The following is an 18,375-nucleotide window of genomic DNA, read 5'->3' as shown; positions in this document are numbered from 1 at the left end:
GCCTGCACCCCAAGGGGCACAGCTATCGGTCCACCTTCCAGGTACAGAGTGTGGACGCCAGCCAATGTGGGGAAGACCTCGTATCTGTCAGCAGAGGACGGTGCACAAGCAGCAAGCAGTTCAGTGTTCCTGGCGTCCTGTGGTCACTTTTGTGCACTCTTCTCTGCTTATGCGCCTTACACTCCTTAAGACCATGCAGGCCATCCTTAGCTCATGGGCCGAACACAGAAAGACCACAGCTAGACTGGCTGATCCCTGACATCCCCTACAGAACAAGCCACTGCCACGGGCAACATCTGACACTTGATGCCAAAGGTGTAAGTTAACAGCTACACTACTGGGTCAGAACTTGGGGAGCAGTTAGCTCAGGTATGGGGCTAGCAACTCAAATGGGTGCAAGGAGGAGCCAGGTGTGTGGTGTACACCTGTAATCCCAGCTACTTGGAAGGTGGACACAAAGATCCTAGGCCAGTCCAGGCGAAAGCATGAGACCCGTCTCAGAACAAGCAGGCCTGGCAGCCCACGCTTGCACTCCACTTGCTCAGGAGGTGGAGATGGGAGGGTGCGGTCCTACACCAGCTCAGGCGAAGGCGCGAGGCCCTACCTCAAAAGCAAAAGGGCTGGGGAACAGCTCAAGTGGCAGAGCACCTGCCTGGCATGCGAGAGGCCCTGAGTTCAAATTCCAGGACCTCATGATGGGGTGGGGGCTGTGAGAGGAGATTTTGGAATCCTGGCAGTCTTCCATCGCGACCTAGTGCCAGCCACACGCATCTGTTCCCTTTGACGGTGTCAGCTCTCTGAGCGCCACACGTCTGTTTAGACTCTTGTGGACCACATGTGTTTGCCACCAGAGAGATTCATATTTTAAAATGGCGGCTTCCATGTCACGTTCTCTGCAGACTGTGAGCTATCAGTCCCAACAGTAGCGAGCAGCTCTTGTGTGGTTAAAAAGGCACATGGGTGATTCTGTTAACACCCCACATCCCCACACTCACCCCAACACATCCTCCTCCCCCACTCTCATATACACCCCCATACACCCCCATACAACCCCCACACTCTCACCCCCACACACTCACACCCCCACACACTCTCACCCCCACACACTCTCACCCCCACACACTCTCACCCCCACACACCCCACACACACCCTCCTCCCCGCACTCTCATATACACCCCCATACGACCCCCACACTCTCACCCACACACACTCACACCAACACACTAACCCCCACTCTCACCCCCACACTCTCACCCCCACACACACCCCACACACATCCTCCTCCCCCATTCTCATTTATGCCCCCAAACACCCCCATACGACCCCCACACTCACTCCCACACACTCACCCAACACACCCTCCTCCCCCCACTCTCATGTACACCCCCATACACCCCCATACGACCCCCACACTCTCACCCCCACACACTCACACCCCCACACTAACCCCCACCCTCACCCCCACACTCACCCCCACACACTCACCCCCACACACCCCACACACACCCTCCTCCCCGCACTCTCATGTATGCCCCCCATACACCCCCATACGACCCCCACACTCTCACCCCCACACACTCTCACCCCCACACACTCTCACCCCCACACACCCCACACACACCCTCCTCCCCGCACTCTCATGTATGCCCCCCATACGACCCCCACACTCTCACCCCCACACACAACCCCACACACTCACCCCACACACCCTCCTCCCCGCACTCTCATATACACCCCCCATACACCCCCATACGACCCCCACACTCTCACCCCCCACACTAACCCCCACTCTCACCCCCACACTCTCACCCCCACACACTCACACCCCCACACACCCCACACACACCCTCCTCCCCGCACTCTCATGTATGCCCCCCATACGACCCCCACACACTCACACCCCCACACTCACCCCTACACTCACCCCCACACATTCACCCCCACACTTACCCCCACACTCTCACCCCCACACTCACCCCACACTCACCCCCACACTCTCACCCCTACACTCACCCCCACACATTCACCCCCACACTTACCCCCACACACACCCACACTCACACCCACACTCTCACCCCACACTTACCCCCACACACACCCACACTCACCCCCACACTCTCACCCCCACACTCACCCCCACACTCACCCCCACACTCTCACCCCCACACTCACACCCACACTCACTCCCACACTCTCACCCCTACACTCACCCCCACACATTCACCCACACACTTACCCCCACACTCTCACCCCCACACTCACACCCACACTCTCACCCCCACACTCACACCCACACTCACCCCCACACTTACCCCCACTCACCCCCACACTCTCACCCCCACACTCACCCCCACACTCACACCCACACTCACACCCCCACACACACCCCACACACACCCCACACACACCCTCCTCCCCCCACTCTCATACATGCCCCCATACACCCCCAAATGCCCCCCACACTCTCACGCCCACAAACACACGGTCCTCATGCCCCTCCACCCACATCCCCCCACACTCCCACACACACCATGTACTCCCACTTGTACTAGGAAACATGAGTGAACCAGAACTTGGTTTCCCTAAGTCTTCGTGGAAAATCACCCCAGGTGACCTCAGAACCCCCGGGTCTTCCTCAGCGTTCTGCTGACGGGCTGTGAGTATTTACTGGCCCCAAGCATTCGCCTTCAGCAGACAAAATGCAGAACTGCCCTTCTGCTAGGAGGCTTGTGGCCTTTCTGGGTCCCCGGCCTGCTTACAGCTGACCCTCCCCTCCATGCCCCGGTCCCGTGTCCCCAAGCCTCTCTCCTACTGCCCTTCTGGGGTGGCTGGCATGTTCCACTTCAAATACCTGCTCTTCCTCGGCTGGGTCCCCACAGACTCTTGCTCCTGAGGGGTGGACAGACAAGTAGGGGACCCAGGTGTCCCCCACTGCAGCTGGCAACTGCACTCCCGTGATGCTACCAGGGGACAAGTGATCCCGTGAGGGATTTTTGAACATGATGGCACACAGCCCTATTAAGATATTATCTAAGATTGAAGTTGAATTTTAGATTTGGAGCCACAGGCTCCCTGAGCAGGAAGGGCTCTAAAGACAAGGAATCCACCTGCTCCGACTTCTGTATTTTGAAGACAGGAAAGTCAGGCCCGAGGGGAAACGACTTGCCTGAGGTCACAGAGAGCTCTGGTGTCTGCCCCTCCACCTGTCCTGACAAGGCAGGCATGGCCAGCAGGGTGATGATGCCCTGGCCAGTCCAGCAGGCTCCACTGAGCCCTGCTTCCCACTAGGCCTCCACCTTGACCCACGAAGCCTTGAGCAAGTCCCAATGTGGCTTCCCACAGCTCACAACAGTATCCTGGGATGCTCCTGCCCTGCAAAGTGCCGGCCGGAGCCGATGCAAGGCTGCCCGCAGCACTTACTGTGTGCCTGGTGACAGGTGACACCAGACACAGCCTGGCCCCTGGAGGGGAGGGGCAAGGACCTGACTTCAGCCAGCAGCAAACCCACCTGGGCCTCCCTGGGCATCCCCTGCCTGCCCTGTGGCTTCCACTCCATGACCACACAGACCCCCTCCCCCCACCATCCCTGGGACCCCCAGGCCCTGCGCAGGTCGGGATGGGGTTCAGCTGCTCCCCCACTTGGGTGGTCATTGGACAAACCCTGTTTTCTCAGTTAACTAAAGCCCACTGTATTATCAGGATGTGGTGAGGGAAAAAGGCAGGGGGTCTCCAAGCCTGTGGTCTGCAGGCCATCCCTCCGGCCAGCAGGTGCCAGGTGAGCTTCCCGTGGAGTCAGGACCCTGGGCGGCAGTTCACTGAGGGAAAAGGCGCCAGGTCGGAGGGTCTGCCTGGCTGTGCCAACAGGGAGTTTCACGGAGACCCTCGGCTGGGCAGGCTGGACTCCAGCCCTCCTCTTAGGAGCAGCACTGCACCGGGGCCATGAAGCCACAGGGGAGGACCAGGAAGTCATGTCCGCATTGTGGCAGAGCACAGTTCACATTTGCAGCCCATCACAGCCACCCTGGCTGCTGTGGAACCTCAGACCCTGGCTGCTGGCCTCGGAGCAATGTGGGTTGGGTTTGGTGTGTGACTCTCCAGCCCCTCGGCCCCGGGTGCCCGTTCTCAATTCCCCTGCCCTTCTGTGGGGCTGGGGACTCAGACAGGCTGCTACCGCCCCAGACCCAGTGTTCACTGACAACTCAGCCTGCAGGGTCTGGCAGGCAAGAGGAGAAAAGAGGCCATGACTGTTACTGCAACTGTGCCTGTGTGACCACATGTCTGGACAGGCAGAGTGCTCACCTCACCTATGGATGGACAAACATATGTGCTGATCCTGGTTCTCAGACCACGCATTTCCCCCTCTGCCCTGCAGAAGACTCAGGACAGGAGCCCCTGCAGTCTCACCAGGGAAGGACGCTTTGATGGGGACAGGACGACCCAGAGACCAGAGCAAGCTTCCAGGGAAAACAATAGCAGGGTGGCTGCCTCAGCTTCTCTGGCCTTGGACACCCAGTCTCATGGCCATCGGCCATCAAAATTCAAATCTCATGTACTGAAAACCCACCAGAGTGGCCTTGGGTCAGCAAAGCCAGTCCCAAATAACCACTCCAACTCTCCAGCTCAAACCACGTGTGAATAAACTTTCAAACACATACGGATCAATACTTGACTAAAACATAGTGATCCCTTCAAACTAGTTCACAGTATGGCCCAGCATGACCCCATCTCTACTTTCTTCCCAGGCAGGACCCATGGGGAATCTCCAGGCTTGAGCTTCCATGCCACAAAAACTTGCCTTGGACTTTCCCAACATCCCAGCATTTCCCCACAGGCTTTGTGAGAATAAATGGGCTTTGAGGTAATTCATTAAAAATTAATGTTTTCATAACTACTCATAATTTACAGTGAGTGGAACTTTGAAACTTGGGGCCAGCCATCACAGCAGAACTGGAGGAAGAGACCACTCCCAGTGACACCAGCACATACGTGGCCACCTGGTTCCACCCAGCAGGACCACCTTAGTCCCTCATGCACAGTGGTGACCTTGCTTGAAAGACTGCAGGGCAAGGCCACCATAAGTTATTTATAGCCACAGTGCTGTCACTTGTCACAGCTCAGCTAAATCACACTGGTTTGCTCCAACAGCACACGGCCCTTCTAGAAGCAGTTAGGACTGGAGCTAGAATAGTATACAGCAGAGTGCAATGCACACAGGTGACAAGCGAGGCCACAACACCTCCAAGTGACACTAGTGGGAAGCCACTTTGCAAATGAAAAGGGGAGACCGAGCTGAAAAGAAGACTGGCTTGACACACAAACCAAATGTCCACCAGGGGACAGAGATGACCCTGTCCACAGTGGTGTGGACTGAAGTGCCAGCCAGGAGGACAGCTTGGAAGTGACAGTCCCTCCTTCCTCTGGCTTGCTCGTGAAGGGCAGGAGCAGCTTCCCTCCTGAGTCAGTCCTTCCCGGCACCTAGTCCATTGTCACTGGTCAAGTGACTTATTCTCACGGTTACTTCTGCTACCTGGGCTGCCTCACTCTGGAAGAAGGTGGTCAAGGTCAAGGGCGAGGGACTGGGCACTGCAGGTGCCCTGTGCATGGCGGGGACAGCTGGGCTTCCTGACCGCCAACACCGAGTGAAACACAAGGCCACATTTTAGGCAGCTGTGCAGGTCGTCCTGCTGTGAAGCAGATGAGGCCCTGAGTTTGAAGCCAGCACCCCAAAACAAACACCACACTACAAAGCCCAGGCCGCGGTGAAGGCGCCAGAGGGCAAGGGTACTCACGCCGGTGCTGACCAGGGCCAGCATGACGCACTCATTCAGGGCCAGTGTCTCCCCCTGCTTCAGCTTCACTCTCTTCTTCTCCAGGCACTTCATGGCATACCTGGAGAACAAAGATGGCTTCCGAGCCCATGGCGGCACACCACGCCACGCCGTGCATGGCTCCTGTGGACTCGGCAGTGGGTACAGAGACAAGTGGCGACCAGGTACTGCGGGAGAAGAGTCAGGTCACACTGAAGACATCTCTGTCATCACCAGGGGAGATGTCCAGAGAGGAAGCAGCCCATGAGCTCTCCTGCCTGGTCCTATGAGCAAAGTTCTACTCCCCAGCACTCACGGAGGGACAAGCACGCCCCAAAGACGACAGCCATCATCCACGTAACTACTGCCCTCCTTAAAACAGACCAGGCTACAGACACCCAGACAGGTCACGGACTGTCCAGAAGACTGTGGGAGTTGGCCTGCCCTGGTGAGCCCACACCAGGACCCAACACCAGGGTCCCAGTCATTAGATGACCCCAGACTCCAACTTCTGAGCGCCTGGCCTCAGGTTCCCCTGCACAGGGCCCAGGCAGGAAGGTGACCACTGTCCAAACAGGTGAAGGATGATGTCCATCCCCAGATAATGAAAAGCCACCGAGGGACCTGTGGGACACAGAAGGCAGAGCCTGGCAAAGCTGCAGCTCCAGGCACAGGCGGGGACAGAGGATGTGTGTGACACCCAGTGTGTCTTCTTGGCTGGCCCAGACACCTGTCACTGGCCCCACACACCCCGCTCCCCCTAGTCTGTCACTACTCACACCTCTGATTCTGGGCTTACAAACCTCTTTGTTCACTCTGTTTTGTTCTCAGAAATACCTTCTAATGAAAGAGAAAACAAAGCCAGCCATTGGTGACCCATGCCTGTAATCTCACTTACTTGGGAGGCTGAGGTCAGGAGACTGAGGTCCAAGGCCAGCCTGGGCAAATAGTTCAAGAAACTCCATCACCAAAACTACCAAAGCAAAAGGGACTGCAGGGGTGGCTTAAGAGGTAGAGCACCTGCTTTCCAGTGGGAAGCCCTGAGTTTAAACCCCAGTCCACTAAAAAAAAAAAAAAGAGAGAGAAAACAAATTCCCACACTTAGGAACTGTGCTACTGGCTTTCCAGAAAGACGTCTCTGCCTGGACTCCTGCACTGCTTACCTCCTCACCTGACCTCACCTCCCCACCTGACCTCACCTCAACTGACCTCACCTCCTCACCTCACCTGCACCTCACCCCCTGACTTGCACACCTCACCGCCACCTGCACCTCCCCACTTCACCTCACCTCACCTGTACCTCACCTCCTCACCTGCACCTCACCTCCTCACCTGCAGCTCACCTCTCCACCTGCACCTCACCTCTCCACCTGCACCTCACCTCACCTGCACCTCACCTCCCCACCTGCACCCCACCTCACCTGCACCTCACCCCCCCACCTGCACCTCACCTCACCTGCACCTCACCTCCTCACCTGCACCTCACCTCTCCACCTGCACCTCACCTCTCCACCTGCACCTCACCTCCCCACCTGCACCTCACCTCACCTGCACCTCACCTCCTCACCTGCACCTCACCTCTCCACCTGCACCTCACCTCACCTGCACCTCACCTCCCCACCTGCACCTCACCTCACCTGCACCTCACCTCCCCACCTGCACACCTCACCCCACCTGCACCTCACCTCCCCAGTTCACATCACCTCACCTGCACCTCACCTCCTCACACCTCACCTCCTCACCTGCACCTCACCCCCCACCTGCACCTCACCTCCCCACCTTCACCTCACCTCACCTGCACCTCACCTCCTCACCTGACCTCACCGTCCTCGCTGATCACAGGCTAGCCTCCATTCAGAAGACAATACCTCGACTCCCTCCCAGTGTGTCCCAGGTCCCATGCCCCTAGCTGTTAGCATTCACTGCCCCTCGTTCACCTCTGGACCCCAGCTCTTGGGGTGGCCCTACAAAAGGAGAGTCAGGCCCAGGTCCTTGTTCCCTGTGCTCAGCAAGGCACAGTCTGCTTTCTGTGGGAATTTCTTCAGGATGTGATCACAGGTTTCCTGGTTCTACCCAGGGATTTTCTATAGTGACAGAAGAAGGCCCTGAGTGGCTGTGGAGAGACAGTGAGGACGAAGTTTACACGTTCCCTGTGTCCACTTTCCGGCAACCGTACACCTCCCCGAATCCTCCTCAACCAATGATCCTATGCACACTGAAATCATTCATGGTCAACTGCAAGGTGAAAACGTGACATCACCCGAAGTCTGGTCATCATGAAGACTCCACGCCAAACACACACGACAGTTCTACCCGTGACTGAGGGAAGCCGTGAGACGGGACCCAAGAGGAGAGGATGTCTGTGGCTCCATGGTCCACCTCCATGGGGGAACAGGAGGAGGACAGGTGGATCAGAGGCCACCACACTGTTTTCCTCTCCAGCTGCAGGACACAAGGCTGGGGGCAGCCCAGCCCATCCAGAAGACATTATGGTGCATAGACAAGGGTCCATATGATGGGTTTTCAGAACGGGCCAGATGACCAGGATGCCACCATAGGAGTCTTCACTGGGACATGAGTGAGGCAGCCCTGTGCTGGGCGTGAGCAGGAGACAGGACAAGGGTGACATGACACAGCACACAGCTAGGTTCTGCCACGCATATAGCCAGGAAAATGTTAAGAGGCACAAAAGCATGGCATCCCCAGTGATAGGCCGTCACATAATGGTGTATGTATTCTGGCAAATTAAGGGAGAGGCTTCCTGGGTCCTTACAACCCCTAAATCACCAGGTCCCCACGTCAGCTGCAATTGGAGTACACACTGCAGGGCTGACACTCAGAGTCCAGGAGGACACACTGAAGAGCAGGATGCAAGAAAGGGGACTTTCTGACAAACGAAGTTCCAGCTACTTGCTTTTAACTCCTCCAGGAGATACGACAGCAGGGGGAGGCCAAAACACTCTGCTTTCAACAGAGCTGCCCCAAGAAAAATAGTTAAAAACAAAAAACCAAAAACCAGGGGGAAATGTGGGAGTGAGCTGTGAGGAAACACCTGCACTTGAAGGTGACTTTCCTTGTTCTCAAAATGACAAAGAGATGACACCAACTCATATTATCACATCCAATAATAACAAAAAAGGAACTTTACAGCAGGACAGAAAGATCAGGTCGTGTGTCAATTATGCTCAGAAGACAGGTGTTTTCACGCCGACTTTGTTAAAGGGTCAACAAATTTCAGCAGAAACCCTTCCTTATGTAACTGGGCGCACTGCTGCGTGAGGTGCCGATCACTTATGGGGTGAGGGAGAAAGGCTTCACAGGACACAAAGCCTATGTGTGGGATGTGCCCCTTGGCTGTGCCCCTTGGAGCCTGTGTCCAGTATGAAGTATTTTCTCAGGAGACTGAGCCAGAGAAGGCTTTTATTTTTTAAAAAGAAAAAAGAGGATACTTACATGAATATTTAATTCTACGTTTTTCCACTGACAAAATCTAGTGAATTTGTCACTGAAAGAGAACACAAATGATTATTGAACAGTTAAATGTCAAGTTATCTGGGTTGATAGGGTGACATTACAGGACAACTCAAATGGCAGTACCCGTGTGGCCTCGGGGACGGAGCTGGCATTCCCGTTTCACTTACAGCTATGGTGACATTTTTCTGAGTCAGCACTGTCCCGCAGGGACAAGACACAAACGTTACTCAATTTTAATTAATATTTTATGTAATCCCGGGATGAGTTCAGCATGTGGCCAAGGGGACGTCATCAGTGGGACACCTGTTTTCTTGTTTATATTTGCAGGACTTGGTCTGGTGACTGGCACACTCACGGAGCGTTGGTGGCTACATGTGGCCAGTGGCCACCACGTTAGATAGTGCGGTTCTGAATTATAGAAAACTGAACTGTACAAATAATCTGAGAGGAGCAGGTGCTTAAACACCACACTCATCCTGTGCCAGGCCTTCCCAATGACTCCTTGAGCGAATAGGGATGACTGTGACCCCAGGTCATGGCAGAGCAGACGGACAGATGGAAGTGGCCTGGCCAGGGCCACACAGGAGAGAGTGGGGACACCAAACACACCGCCTCCCAGAGATACACAAAGGGTAGATGAGGACACACACCGACCCACAGACACAGCCTCGAGGAGCCGTGTGTCACACGGACCTCCAGCTCCATGACCTACTCAACCACCAGGCCAAAGCTGCTGCGTCCACCCCATGCCCACCTCGGAAAGGTGTGTTTTATTAAATAAATGTCCAAAAGGAATGTGTAGCATGGGGTGGGGTGAGGCCTGAGCTCCACCCCCAGCATGAGAGAGAGAGAGAGAGAGAGAGGGAGGATGTTCTTGGAGATGACGACCCCCCAGCCCAGCACCATTTCTGACACAGGCTGAGAGTCCTCAGCATGGGTGAAGCAGAGGGACAGAAGGTGAGCAGGGAGGAGGGGCTCGAGAAGCCCAGGGACGTTGACTGCCACAGTCCCCGAGGGTCTGAAGGACCCTGTGCAAGTATTTCTGAGGCTGACAATGAACAGGCAGAGCCAGGAGAAACCGTTGCAGTCTCACGGCAACCTCTGCGGTGACTTTAGGGCTCTCCCCAGCGCTCCCAACATGTGTGAGGCTGGCAAAGTCACCTCCTGCTCTGAGACACTGCATACGGTCTTCGCAGCCACGTGAGCTGCCCTCCTCACCCAAGCCCAGAGCCATGTTCAAAACCCCTGGGTCTCCTGGCCTTGCTCCACGTCTTTCATCACCCACTCGGGGGGTCAGAGCTGGGGGTGAGTGGAAGGTGACAGTCACAAGGAGCCTCGGAGGGTTGGCAATAAGAGAAGCTCAGCTCCATCCTGTCAGGCTCCTCTTTGGGAGACACAGATGGCCCTGATGTCCAGGCTTGGGTCTTGGGGTCACTCAGGTGCACACTGCTCCTCCCCAACCCCAGGACAGAGGGAGAACATGGGCACGTTCAGGCCTTCAGGACATCACACGGCCAGCATGTCTGAGTGATCCTCCAGACGTGCTTAGGAGGCACACAAAGGACACACACGACCACAAGCAGACATAAGCCTCCTCTCTGGCCCATGGCTCAGGCCTAGCCCCCTTGGGGACATGTGGACAGGGAGGTCCCTGGTTGGTTGAGTTTCAGACCATGTTGAAGCAGAACTGAAGGTCGAGGGAGGTCAGGTTGTGCAAGCGCGGGGTGTGCGCTGCAGTGAGGAGGAAACGGCCTGACCAAGGCCTAACACACAATCACAGCCATGAATGCCCAGGGGTGAACCAGTGAAGGACAGCACACGGTGACACAGTGACCCCCCACACCCAGACCGGCTGGCACACACGTGGAGCTCCGTACCTTTCCATGAACCTTTGGAAAATGTCACCACGCAGACTTTCACGGATTTCTTCTACGTACGGCTGGAAAGGAAGAAAAAGAAACCACACGTGAACAGGACAGCCTGGGAGTGGAGATCACAGCCCAGTGCACCAGGGACCTGAGGGGATCCCTGGGGGACCGAGGTGAGGGACTCAGGTGAGGGAGCCAGGTGTGCCCTTCAAAGCACCCTGTGCTCGTGCTGGCAGGCCCCACTACCAGGCTGGTCTCAGGAGCACATCATGAGTGTCTCCACCATTAGATTCCCTGAAGACAGGGCAGGCTGAGTGGTGGCCCTGTGTCTCTACTGGCTGGCGTGGCTCCTGGCAGGGTGACATGCACTTATAAATAGCCAAAGCTGTGTGTCACCCAGGGTCCCAGGGCTGGATCAGTGGTCCCCTCCCACTGTCTTGAAATTCTTCATAACTTTTGGAAACAGGTCCCTGCATTTTCCTTTTGCCCTGCACGCTGTGAACAGTGAGGCACAACTTATGAACCACGCAGAGCCATGCTCTTTAGTCAGTGTTTACCATGGGTTTCAGCCTCCTCCTGCAGGCGAGGAGGCCGCGGGGCTATGAGCAGGTGCGTCCCCCGGCCTCTGGGGAGAAGGTGAGGGCTCCAGGGTGCGAGCTCCTCCCTCTCTGGAGGAGGGCCTGCAACCGACTTCAATTCTGGGCTGGTTTCCCCACGACCCAAACCCACCACGCTCCTTCCTGTTCTGTGATGAATTTCCCATCACCAGCCACGAAGTTATAAAGTGCATTTCCACAGATCAGAGGAGAGTCAGTGAGGCCTTTCCGGAAAATGTCTGACACCCTAGTGTGTTGAATGAGGCGACGTGTAACGTTTCCTGTCTTCACAGTTCATTCTGAGAGTTTACCATGTGAACGAGCGGGCGGCTGGGCAGGGCACCCACAGAAGCCACAGCTGCTCAGGGACCTCGCTTCCCACTACAGAGTGGGCAGCACCACACTGGCGAGGCAACTAGGCAAAGCCACCTGTACCCTCACAACCCATCACTGTCTCAAGGAGGCTCTGCCTTTCTCTCTCTCTCTCTCTTTCTCGTTCTCTCATGCGCTGATACCTACAACTCCACAGCAGCACACGGAGTCTATCCATGTCCCCTCAGCTGCGAGAGCATCAGAGTGGGTGAGTCCATAGGGACTCCATTTCCAAAAGCAGTTATGTTGATGAGTGTTCTTTGCTATTTCATCCAACATCCAGAGGCAACTCTCTAGGAATTCGAACACACCACACTGCCACATTCAACAGCCAGGAAACGCCAGGGAGGCAAATGAAAGAACCAAGTTCAGCAGACAGGCCGTGTGCAACGCCTCCCTGCAGCTGAGGGGCCGTGTGTAACCCCTCCCCACACACGGAGCCCTGTCCATGCTGCAAGGCTATCACGATAATTCAATACATGAAGACCTTTGCAGGACACGCCCAGGGCTGGCATGTTAGATGCCTCATGCCAGCTGGGATCCCTCCCAGCCTCACCCTCTCCATAACCACTCATCTCCAAAGCTGATTGTGCAGCAAGAGGAATTTTTTTTTTTTACTTTTAGCTTTTCATTTTTTATTTTTCGTTAATTATACAAGTGACACATGAATACATGGCCTCTGAAAAGACTAACAAAACATGAGAAGCAAAGTCACAAAATGATACACAAACTTTTCCCTCCTCTGCCCCACTGTTATCACCTTCCCTGCATGTACTCAGTGCTGTCAGTTTTCTGTGTTGCCTTCCTGACCATTTTCTGTGCATTTCCAGACAGCTACCTGCATAGAATCAGATCATTTATATGGGATTGAGGACAGGTGAAATGTTTACTTAAAGAAGATCACACACATTATTTGGCAACTTGTTTTCTGTTGTAAAAAATCTTTCCATGAATGATACCACCAAGTTTATGACATCCAATCCAATCGCTATTTAATTACAAATATAAATCAGTTACAGCTAACTAAAATTAAAAAATGAATTCCCTGTTCACACCAGACTCATCTCAAGTGATCACTAGCCACATGTGGCAGTGGTTACTCTAGTGGACAGCACAAATTACAGATTTCCACAGTCCAAGAACTAGTATTGGACAGTGCCCATCTAAGTAAATTAAATTAGTTCTTTTTTTTTTCATTTTTCTTTTATTATTCATATGTGCATACAAGGCTTGGTTCATTTCTCCCCCCTGCCCCCACCCCCTCCCTTACCACCCACTCCGCCCCCTCCCTCTCCCACCCCCTCAATACCCAGCAGAAACTATTTTGCCCTTATTTCTAATTTTGTTGTAGAGAGAGTATAAGCAATAATAGGAAGGAACAAGGGTTTTTGCTGGTTGAGATAAGGATAGCTATACAGGGAGTTGACTCACATTAATTTCCTGTGCATGTGTGTTACCTTCTAGGTTAATTCTTTTTGATCTAACCTTTTCTCTAGTACCTGTTCCCCTTTTCCTATTGGCCTCAGTTGCTTTAAGGTATCTGCTTTAGTTTCTCTGCGTTAAGGGCAACAAATGCTAGCTAGTTTTTTAGGTGTCTTACCTATCCTCACTCCTCCCTCAGCAAGAGGAATTTAATGTGACACACTTCGTTGTTGCTTTCAGGGTATTTCTGTTTTGCTATGGATGCTGCCCGAGTAGGGTGAGTGCATCTCTATAAACAGGACGTGCAATGTGCGGCTTTTATTTAAAGCCTGTGTGCTGTGCTGACGTGACGCCCCCTTCATCTCAGAGCAGGAGCACCGCCCACCAGAATCGATTCCACCAGAACACTGTCTTCGTCCATTTTTAAGTGAACAAAACCAGTGTTTTTATTTCTAACAAGGAATCCTGAAGAGGCAGCATCTACTGTTCCCTGCAGTGTGAAAATGGTCATGCTGATCTACCTCGCTGACACAATCTGATCAACGAAACCCACCTGGCACACCTTGAGTGAAGCTCAAGTGGCCCCCAAGGGCTCAGTGTGGGAGCGTGGTCCCCAGCGTGGCCACGTGGAGGTGCTGAGGTCACTGGGGCGCTGCCCTCACAAGGGGCAATGTGGTTCCTGGGACCCCAGTTAGTTCTCATGAGAGGACGGTCACACACAGAAGGACACCTCTAGTCCCTCCCTGTCTCCCTGGCTTCCAGTCCACCATGTGCCCTCTCCTTGCTGCCACGTCATCTCCATGGTGTGACTTGGCCAAGGGGCCTCAAGAGAGGCTACATTTGTGGACCTCCAATCAAGCTTACCTTGTTTCTTTATAAAGGGCTGAGCTTTAAGCACCCTGGTACAGTAATGGAAAACTGCCTCATATGCCACGTGTAACAAGGTCTAGTTTACCAGCATTACAGGAAATGGACCCTCCGGCTCTAGGTGCACCGTGGCAGCCAGCTGAATACTGAAATTCTCACACTGAAGATGACACAAGGCAAATGCTCACACTGCACCTTCTGACTGTAAAATACCTGCTAATGGGTAAGATTCAGGGAATGTTGAGATGGGAGTACCCAGTGCCCAGTGTAAAGGAGGCCACGTGGACCTTTTTTAGGGGAATCTGCATCACCCCACTTCACAGGCGAGCAAACTAGAGTTTGGAGGCTGTTGAAGTCGCCTAGCACCCCAAAGACTGTCCTGCAGCCCCCGAGACTGGATGGCCAGCGCTTAGCATCTTCTGGATGATGCACACAGGTCCTACACTTCAGGAAAGGTCCATCTCATTACTCTGATGAACACTTAACGCCCATGGGCGTTTCCTTCTCTCTAGGAAATCGGCTTCATTTTGTAACAGGTACTTGAACTGCTTTTACTAAAAAGCTCTGACTCCTTTCTTGGGCCAGGAATTAAGTGAAAGGAAAAAGCGTGGCACTTCTGTCTCCATTTCGTACTTGTCGTCCCTCCCTCTGAGCCACTTCCCCCTGCCATCAGCTTGGACTCAAGGAAGGACAGGAATGATGGAAACATCTTTATGACAAGGGCCTGAAACTTCCCCAAGGGAACCGCAGAGCCTGGCAGGACAGATGCCCTCCAAATCTCCAAATCTCCAAATGCAGACAGTTACCTGTACTGCCTACACTGTGCTCCCTGGAGCAGAAGCAATCTCTTCACAGGCGCCACAGCTCCCCTAAGTGACGACAACAGTAACAGCTCCAGAACCCTCACAGAACCAGGACTGAGGGAAGAGCCACCAGGACACACCTACGACGGGGACTGTTTAACTCTGTACACCTTTTGTCCCCTGCCCTAATTCTCTATTTAAAGCTGCAGCTCATGTCTGTACCTGAAGATGGCTGAAGATGAGCTGAGTTCTCTCTCTGCCTCTTCCCATGGCGTGTCCTGGGCCATGTAATAAAACAAACCTCCTTTCTCTGCCTCCACCATTGCCACCTCATTATTTGGCGTTTAGGAGCAGGTAGACACACCTGGGGTCCAAAACTCTGGCCTCAATTTTGCATAAATAAATGTTCTCATAGGACATCAAATCAACATCAGTTTACCTCCCTGTAATTGACTAAATAACCCAACGTAAGAATAAATTAACTACTTTCATTTGTACATAGCTCAAGGACACTCTTTCCTTTTATAATCAACACAGACCTCAAATGTCTGGCCTTGTCCTGGTGATGCCAAATCTGATGTCACTTAACCCTGTAGGCCTGCACTGTGTGCAAACCTTGGTTCTTTGAAAATAAATCCACATAATCTGAGAACAATCACCATAAGCACCAAGATCTGACACAAGGAAATAAATCTCATTAGGTCCCTGATTGTCACAGGCACCAAAGTGTCAGATGCATCTCCCTGGAAGGATTTGCACCTTGGCACCATGAAGATGGCTCCTGGCTTTTTCCAGGAAGACCAGGCTCTTGGGTAGAGAATAGGTGACAGTGAGAAGATGGCCAGGACCAGCTCTGGTCATCCAGAGAGAGCACAGTTCCCAAAACAGCTCCTACACTGCGTTCACACATGCCAAAAAGTGTCGCCTAGCCCCACAGAACAAATCAGATACACTTATTGCAAAGGAATTTCATCTTACCTGAAAAAGAGTTGATGTCACTTGTTTCTTGTCTAGGTGACTTTGTACGTATTCTACAGCTTTCTTTGCAAATGGCTTTAAAAAAAATCAAAGGGTATTTTTTTTAGCAATAAAAAGTAACAAAACTGCACATCACGGAACACACAGCAGGTAGTTCAGCACGTCAAGCCCTAGATGGTAGCCTAGGAAACTCTCAGCAGGATTCTTAAAACCTGTGGCTCGTCCCTCTGCGTGTCCATGTGCCTGGATGGGCAGCAGACAAGTCTCCCCCCTCGAGGTCAAGGGGCCAGTGGTCAGAGGGGTTGGATGACCCTACTGTCACCTGTCCAGGTGATCCGCAAAGGTAAAAAGTCTCCTATATAAAAACGAATGCAGGAACTCATGCTCAGAACCAGATGCAGGACTGCAGAGGCTCGGCCCGAGGAGGTGGCACCAGAGGCTCTGGGTACCCAGACTCCCTGCAGCTCCCCAGGGCAGAGCTGGGCAACGACGTGAAGAACAAACTATAATCCATGATCACAACTTTAAATTGTCAGGAAAATTGCTTTAAACACCACCTCACGCCGCTTAGCCCAGCTGACGGTGGGGCTCCGTAACAGCCAAGTTCACCAGCTCCCCATGCGTCCTCCGGGGATGCCGACCCAGCCATGCAGCGAGGCGACAGTGCCAGGGACTTGTCCCAGCTCAGGTGTCTTCCTCTGCCAGATCAAAGCCATGGCGGTAAGAACTGTGACCGCACTCTGAGCACCGAGGCACAACGGTGTGGCACTATGGTGAGCCATCTACCATGACCAGGGCCACCAATCGGCTTTCTGCCAGATGCAAATGTGGTCACCTGTGTGTCCCCAACCTGATTTTAAAACACAGGGCCAGTGGCTACTGTGCTGGACAGAGTTGGTCAGGTCTGTCAGCTGTACCTTTGAAAAAGCCTTAATTAATGTGCAGGTGTTTTGAAGTGGTGATTTTCATTATTCTACCTTCTGGAAATAATTTCCTAAGAACCTAGTTTACCCTCATGGCCAACTTAGAGTATCTTATTTACAAAGAAAACATTGATTTTACCTATTACTTAACATTCGGGAGCAAAATTAACCTATCAGTTATACCCGCAATTAACCTGAAGAAGTTATTTAAGGTTTGCATTTGTCCAATTTTGATCGGCCTAATTGTTAAAGTGAGCTAAATTAAAACTAAGCTCGTGCCATGCTGCTCGGTGGTCAAGCACAGGCAAGGACCACAAATGGGCTTCCTTTACGAAGTCTAGACCGAGACTTTCTCTTCAGCTGGTCCAAATTAGTCATGTGATTCCAGCCATTTTTTGCAGTGAGAGTATCAGGTTCTGGAAATATATTAAGAGAACCTGACACAACAGGTTCTGTGCCAGAATTACAAGGAACAACTGGCAGAGCAGAAGAAAGAGTCTGGCACACTGGTGCATGCCTGTAATCCCAGCACTCGGAGAGTGAGGCAGGAGGACGGCGAGTTCTGGGCTACCCTGGGCTACGTGAGACTCCTGTCACAAAACAAGAGGGCACAAGAACTCCACCCCATCCCGGGTATGCATTTTTCAATGTTTAAACAGGTTCCTTCCATGTTGCTCACGCTGGAAACACTGACCGTGTCTCTCAGACACCCTGACGTGTCGCGACAGAAGGACATAACAACAGGAGGACGTGTTGCGACAGGACAAAGCACCTACATGTGAACAGGACAGGATCTCCTTCATGATGTAGGCATCATAGATCTGCCAGCTCAGATACAGGCGGTCTTCCTCGTTGTCCAGCTTCTCATACTCCTTTATCTGCAATGTAAAGGTGCCACTCTTGGGTCATACCGTCCTAGAACCTGCCGATGCCCTGGGGTGACTGTCACTGACATGTCTCACAACACATGAGGCCCACCATCCGTCCTCACCAGCCGTCTCTCCAAACAAATCATACCTAAACTTGGCTACAGGTCAGGTCAAAGGGCTCTGCTGGGCTCTGAGCCACAGCCTTCCCAAAGTGACAGGAGGAAAACACGGTCAGGACTCCTGCAGAGACTTGTGAAAATCAGCCACAGGGAGTGCCACAGTGAGGAATTAACCACTAAACTACCACTCTGGGTTTTCAGCACTACAAAAGCATTCACAGAAAGGTCACCTCAAAGGCAGCACTTCAAACACTGTGTGAGGAAGCGTACCCTGGC

The 18,375-nt window shown here is 53.3% G+C and overlaps 1 pseudogene; it reads right to left on the bottom strand.

Moving 5' to 3' along the window:
• LOC109684472 (G protein-coupled receptor kinase 3-like) overlaps positions 1-17,929 on the bottom strand; it is a 29,352-nt pseudogene extending 11,423 nt beyond the window's left edge.
• Positions 17,930-18,375: the final 446 nt, after the last annotated feature.

This window comes from Castor canadensis, chromosome 18 (genome assembly GCF_047511655.1).
Source record: "Castor canadensis chromosome 18, mCasCan1.hap1v2, whole genome shotgun sequence".
NCBI lineage: Eukaryota > Metazoa > Chordata > Mammalia > Rodentia > Castoridae > Castor > Castor canadensis.
Note: the sequence above shows the minus strand (reverse complement) of the source record. Positions and strands in the feature narration are given on the sequence as shown.